This window comes from Lipotes vexillifer, unplaced genomic scaffold (genome assembly GCF_000442215.2).
Source record: "Lipotes vexillifer unplaced genomic scaffold, Lipotes_vexillifer_v1.1 scaffold505, whole genome shotgun sequence".
Classification (NCBI taxonomy): domain Eukaryota; kingdom Metazoa; phylum Chordata; class Mammalia; order Artiodactyla; family Lipotidae; genus Lipotes; species Lipotes vexillifer.
In genome coordinates this window covers 165,546-172,949 of record NW_006785581.1, presented here as the reverse complement: position 1 = coordinate 172,949, position 7,404 = coordinate 165,546, and the positions used below count along the sequence as shown (strand labels likewise).

At 40.7% G+C, this 7,404-nt stretch overlaps 1 protein-coding gene across 1 annotated transcript in view; it reads left to right on the top strand.

Moving 5' to 3' along the window:
* Positions 1–4,729: 4,729 nt before the first annotated feature.
* The window catches only part of CSRP3 (cysteine and glycine rich protein 3), a 21,620-nt gene continuing 18,945 nt past the window's right edge, over positions 4,730–7,404 (top strand). Inside the window, exon 1 of the mRNA XM_007457620.1 lies at positions 4,730–4,828. The gene's annotated coding sequence lies outside the window, so the exon portion shown is untranslated. The remainder of the gene's footprint in view (positions 4,829–7,404) is intronic.

Sequence of the window (7,404 nt, the reverse complement as noted above, 5' to 3'; positions counted from 1 at the left end):
TATATATATATATATATATATATATATATTTTTTTTTTTTAATCTCTTGGGGAAAAGGAACCATCTTAGTTCACTTAAGTGTTGCTTTGCTCATTTCTCTGCCTTTCATGGATGGGCCACATGGCCAGGAGCAACCTTTGAATGGTAGTCTTAAATTAATTCTCTCTTTGAAATAACAGCCAATGACAAATGTCAGACTACCGGTGCATGGAAATAGTGAAAAGCCCTAGTTACTCGAAGAATGTGGCTGACGTTGAATACATTATAGTCCAATTATGTTTCTTTTCAGAGGGGTTTGGATGAGCAGATGAAAGCTGATATTCCCAGGCCTGTAAATTCTTCTATAGCATATTCCCTCTTAGTACGGCATGGTTGAGAGCAGTGGTTTCCAAAGTGGAAGGGGGGACCAGCATCCTAGAGAGCATGTGAAATAATACTAGAGCGTGAGAAAAAGAATTAGAACTTTTATTACATTTATTTTTATCTTTTTTAGTGCATACATGGAGTGTGTTTTATAGTGTATATTACAGTAATATGTTTATAATTTACATATATATGTACATACATATGTGTGTGTTGTGTGTGTGTATGTGTAAACAAAAATGGTTACTGAGGGGACAGTGGTCAAATGAATTTGGGAATCAATGTTGTAGAAGGGATTTGAAGTTCAATCTGGGTTTGAATTTCCCTGTCTCCTTAGTCATCTGTGCTTCCCAATGACTCTCCAGTTTTTAGTTATCCTAGGGGAACGGAGCGGGTGAAGGAGCATATTCTAGTCCCGACATTGCCACCGACTCACTGTTGACTTAAGTATGTGGCCTTGGGGTAATTACTTAGTTTCAAGAGCTGTATTTATTTCATTCCTCACTCATACAATGGGTATAATAGTATCTTCTTTACAAAGTCATTAAGAGAATTAAATAGAATAAAGTTTATTCTGATTTGGGTATAAAGACAGTGTTTCAAGGCGTGTGTTTAAGATCATCGTCCCTTCTTACTCTCTTGCCTGATCTTCTTTGTGTCCTATGTTTCACACAGCTGACTCATTTATGGCTATTCTTGGGGAACAATGGGGCAGAAACAGTGGGTTCTAGTCCTAATATTACCATTCACTCACTGTTGAGTGAATACTCAACTAGTATTGATTGAACACCCTGCCATGTGTCCAACACATGCTTAATATTATCTATTCCTCATAGAATCCAAAAGGCATGTGCATCACTTTTCAGATGAAGCCGCTCTATAGCAGTGCTAGTCAACAGAACTTCTGCAATGATGGAAACACGCTATAGCTATGCTGTTCAAGGTGGATGCATGAGCCACAGTGGGTGGTAAGCACTTGGAATATGGCTGCTATGACTGAGGAACCGAATTTTTCATTTCATTTAATTTCAAATAATTTCAATTTAAATAGCCATATGTGACTATTGGCTACTGTATTGGACACTACAACTGTAGAGATTGCTGAGCTAGCATTCACGTGTAAGGCAAAATTGAGACTGTTATAGGCTGAATTGTCTTCCCCAAATCATATGTCGAAGTCCTAACCCCTGGTACCTCAGAATGAGACTGTATTTGAAAACAGGGCCTTTAAAAGTAAAATGAGGTCATATGACTGGGCCCTAATCCAATATGACTGGTGACTGGTATCCTTATAAAAAGAGGAGATTAGAACACAGACACACACGGCAGAAGACCATCTGAAAACATTTGAAGAAGATGGCCATCTACAAGCCAAGGAGACAGGCCTCAGAAGATACCAACCCTGCTGACACCTGGATCTTAGACTGCTAGCTCCAGAACTGTGAGAAAATAAATGTCTGTTGTTTAAGCCACCCAGTGTATGGTATTTGTTACGGCAGTTCTAGCAAACTAATACAAACACCTTTCCACTTCTAGTTCACTTACAACAGACTTTCTCAATAAATTCATCAAGAATACATTCTATCACTCACACACACACAAACAACACGACACACAGAGTTAAAAAAGTAAAATACAAAAAATATATAAGTAACAGTAGTTGAATGAAGAAAGCAGTAAATTTATAATTAGGTTTATTTTTTTGGTTACTTTTTAATAGATCTTTATTGGAGTATAATTGCTTCACAATACTGTGTTAGTTTCTGTTGTACACCAAAGTGAATCAGCCATATGCATACACATGTCCCTATATCCCCTCCCTCTTGAACCTCCCTCCCATCCTCCCTATCCCACCCCTCTAGGTCATCACAAAGCACCGAGCTGATCTCCCTGTGCTATGCTGCTGCTTCCCACTAGCTATTTTACATTTGCTAGTGTATATATGTTGATGTTACTCTCCTTTAGCCCCAACTTCCCCCTCCCACCCCATGTCCTCAAGTCCATTCTCTATGTCTACATCTTTATTCCTGCCCTGCAACTAGGTTCACCAGTACCTGTTTTTTTTTTTTTTTAGATTCCATATATATATGTTAGCATACGGTATTTGTTTTTCTCTTTCTGACTTACTTCACTCTGTTTGACAAACTCTAGGTCCATCCACCTCACTAAATATAACTCAATTTCATTTCATTTTTTTTAAAGCAATTCTTTATTTACTTATTTATTTGGCTTAGCTGCTCTGCAGCATGTGGGATCTTCCCAGACCAAGGCTCAAACCCATGTCCCCTGCATTGGCAGGTGAATTCTTAACCACTGCTCCACCAGGGAAGTCCCTTGTTTCTTTTTATGGCTGAGTAATATTCCATTGTATGTATGTGCCACTTAGTTTCTCATCTCATAGAAGAAATAAAATATGGCTACCAGTTAAATCTATATCTATCTATCTGTGCATAGCTTTTAAATTAGAGGAAGAGGATCATTTCTAAGTCATAAAAGAAAACATGACAAGGAAAACTAGTAAATCTAATAAAAGTCCAGAAAAGAAAAAAGAAACATTATTTAAAAAAAATAAAATAAGATGAAAGGAATAAGCCCATATATATCAAAAATCACAATAAATGTGACTAGACTAAAGTCTCCTTTTAAAAGGTGACTCAAGTTATGTAAAACCCAAAATATTGTCACGTGTTAACTCTGGGAAAGAAAGTAGGATTGTGGGAGGGCACTTTTACAATTTACTGTAAATACATCTTTATCATTTAGTCTTTCACGATAAAAATGCATTCCTGTATTACTTGTATAATCAGACAACATTTTTTTAAAGGTCAGAAACATTAGAGTCAAACCCAGATTTTCTGGCTCCAGAAATAATTCTACTATACACATTGTATTTCCCCTTAAGGGAACTAAACCCCTTCTTTGGGCCTTAACATCTGTACTATAAAATGAAAGTTGTGGGCTACATTTGTGACTTTCAAATTTTGTCTCAAAAAAGTATTTTTAGAAGCCACTTTGGGGGTTCTGAGAAAGGCTATGTGAGTAGACCACCTATTCATTATAATAGACCACCTATTTATTTCAAGCAGTGAATTTCCTCTTTTATTTGCTGTATATATCAATGTTCCATTTAAGACTATTTATAGAAAATAGTATTATCATTCTAAAAAAAAGCACACGAAAGTTTGAAAGCTGCTATCCTGGAAGACTTCTAAAGTACCTTCTAACTTTAACATTCTAGAGTACTCGCCATTTCCCCATTTCTACAACAAATACACTTCTGCATGAAAACATAGACTAGGAAAATCTCATATTAGGTTTTTGCTGTGTTCATATTCGTGAAATTAGCACAACCTTCTTTACAGTTATTTCCATCACTCAACCAACTGCTTTGTGGTTATGTAATGAACAGGCTAATATGGCTGATTTGAAGGGCTGGATTTCATATCTCTCTCGGTTGGGTATTACCTACACCTAACCTCAACAGCTAGGTCAACACTAGTGGAAAGTGCCTTCCCCTAAGGGACAGATAACCTGCATTTTCATCTGGGACCTACCAAGACTCATTGTTTGGCCTTTAGCAAGTTATGTACCACAGTTTCCTCAGCCATAACATGAAGAATTGGTCTATTAAACCTCTGAACTTCTTGCCAGCTATCAAATTTTATAATTTATATGAGTCCTTGATGCTTGATGAAAATATATGCGCATTTCAGGCAAAGAGAAATGAGACCTCCAAAAACAATGTGGGTTCAGAGAGACTTATCAAGACTTGTAAATAGGATGCACAGCCATGTTAAATTCTTAAGTAGAAAAAGATAACAAAGTAACTCAAACCTTTGGAAAGAAAGCTTTTCTTCATAGGATAGCGGGCCATGAAGTGACAGGACCCTAATGATTAGCTGACCTTTTTTTCCCAAGCTGCTTTGAAGAGATTATCTAACTATCATTTCAGACAACCATGACTCCTATTTTTAGCTCTGAGTTTTCTTCACGAGCACAGTGACCTGCATCTCGGAGTTACAAAGGGTTCCCAGATATGGTTCATGATTCATATGCAGGTACCTTGCATTGACTTCCAGGAAGGTCAGCGGGGTAGGAACCCGGAAAAATGATTTAGGTGTAAAATCTTTCTTTGCTCTTCTTCCTGTTCCCACCACTTGATCAGAAATGTACACTCCACAAATTGATCCCTTGGTGCCATAGGCGATTGGCAATTAAAACAGAACCCAAGAGATACTGTTCTCCAAGGGCCTCGCAGCTGGTGTGGGCGGGACGACACTCAGGGCTTTGGTCACCAGCTATTTCCAGCCTCTGATAGCAGTTGTGTTACTCATGTCTCATTCACCCTCTCCCCTCGGCCTCCCTCCCCTCCCCTCCGCAGGCCAAGGCTGGTGACAGCCCCCGTATATTTAAAGAGGACGTGAGTCCCCTTAGGCAGTTGAGCCGACAGAGATCGCACAGGCAGGTGAGTGGAGCGAAGGGCATCAGGGCTGGGGGTGGGCTGGCCTGGTGACCAGCTGGGACTCGGAAGGGTCCCGTAGAGCAAGGGTGTGTTTCACATCCCAAGTACCAGCATCCACTCTGGTTCTGTGTAAGAAGGCTCAAGTTATGCTTGATTCTGGGTGGACCTAGTTGTCTAGAACATTCCTAAAAGGGTGATTAGCATCTGGGGGCTCAAGGAAAATCCACAGAGAATGAGTAAGGGATTATTTTCGGTCTAAAACTATTTCCATTATTCATGGAATAATGTTTCTTATCGTCTTAGTCAAAAGACCTGCATTCTAGTCCTAGGACCAGTAAATGAAAGGATGTGTGACTTTGAGAAAGTTCCTGCCCTCAGGGTCTTGGTCTCCTCTGCAATGATGGATGTGGACGTGGTGACAGTTTTCTAAACTGTAACGCACTGCACAGTTACAAAGTGGTTGCAATAGATACGATACAGCAGAAGCCAGCTTTCCAATGCGCAAAATACAAAGATTTGTTCTTTTCAAAAGGTGTGGGTGAATGACTCAGATGTCTATATTTCACCTTACCCTGTCTCTCACATAGGTAATACTCAGTGGAGTTGTTGATTTAAAATTGATTTTATATCCCAAGGATGTTCAGCAACTGGCTTGCTTTTAATAATTTGAAACTAATCAAAGCAAGACCCAAAATAGACACTGCTGTATTGAAAACCCATTAAAAGCTCTGTTTACTGGGAAGATAATTCCCAGCTGGGGCTGAGGGGTGATTCCCAGTGTTTCCTCTAGGTTTCAGTAAAGGACTTTTTTTTTTTTTTACATCCCAGTGAATGACAGGCATGAGTGTGACTGAGAATAAGAAGTGGTTTTGTTAGTCTGAGTGGAGTTACTGCCTTCAGATCAAAGCCACTGCCTCTAATTTCTGTTCCCTTCACTGAGCTGGGGAAGTGACTCCCCAAGAAGGAGGGTTGGGGAACAGGTCTGAGGAACCTTGTCTCTCTGCAGTACAACTCAATGCTATTCAGTGAGCTTGTACTGACCATCTCATGTGTCGGAACTGGTGTGAACTAGAGGCATCACTAATGCAGGGAAGGTTGGGCATCGACATGGACAGGACAAGAAAATAGGCAAGAGCCTGTGTCCTCAGTTGACTTTTGGGACTGAATCTCAATGCTGGGTACATCCAATTCATTACAATTTATGTAAAACTGCTTTCTGACCCAGAAAATGTCCGGGATTCTTCTGGCTTGGCTTTGGTTCCATTCTGAACAACTCAGTCATTAAAATGAGCCGGGGGGACTTCCCTGTGAGTCCAGTGGTTAAGATGCTGCGCTTCCACTGCAGGGGTCGTGGGTTCAATCCCTGGCCGGGGAACTAAGATCCCTCACACCAAACGGCACGGTCAAAAAACATATATAAAAAATAAAATGAGCCCTGGCTGTTGGCAGAGTGTACAGCCGACCCTCAGGCTCGGCGCCCTCTCAGTGGACAGGCAGGTGCTCTGCAGCCCCTGCACAAGCCGTCCATTGGAGATGGAGGGGGCAGGCCAGGGGGCGGGGGGAGAGAGAAGGAAAGAGCGAACAGGGTCCTTCAACAGGCAGATTGCCATGGACTTCTTGGAAGAAGTGGAGACAGACTCTCGGTAGAATACAAATTCAGAAATCCTGGGAACTTGAAGAAGGAAATAGAAGAAAGCAGAGAGCATCAGTCATAGAGGAAGTTCAAATTCTAGCTCTGAGCATCACTGCTCTGAGTTTCCATTTCTGAGCAGTAAAATTAAAGTAAGGCCACCTATCCCAAAGGGATTTTTTAGAATCAAATGGGATAAAGTATAAGAAAGTACTTTGTAAGTCTAATAAAACTGTACAAATATTCAAGGCCTTGGAGAAAAGGCACAGGGCCAAACCTGATGGGCTGCAGGAGGATTTCCTGCTAAGTACAAATGTGATGATAAAAGTCCAGAGGTCAGAGCAAATAACAAGCTGACCAGGAGTTAGAAGATGATTAATTTGTTTTACAAGAGGAAGACACAGACAAGGAATATAACACACAGGGAATATAACTCCTGAGGCAGGCAAACTTCCAATCATAAGTGTGCCACTCAGATGTCTGGGAATACTATATCCAGAGTTGGCCTTCATGGCCAAAGAGAAATGTGATGCCTTCAAATGTGAAAAACTTCAGTTATTCATCACAATGAAGGAATTCAGGAGAAGAGACAATAATTGTCTTATTACTGGGACCAAGGAAGATGGAAGCTTTTCGGAGCCTCATCATGGACCTCATCATGGGAAAGCGTAGATTGTGATTTGTTGGTCGTTTACTGTCCTGTGCAAGCTCAGAACAAAATTAGCCTATTTAACTGTCACCAAAAGTCCTGCAAGAAGTCATTCTTCAGAGGAAGTAACAGAAGTTCAAAGAAGCAAAGTAATTACTCAGGATCACATGGCTAGGAAGTGGCAGAGCCAGGATGTAAACCAGGGTGCAACGTGGTCTTAAAAACAAATTATAGGGCTTCCCTGGTGGCGCAGTGGTTGGGAGTCCGCCTGCCGATGCAGGGCACGCAGGATCGTGCCAC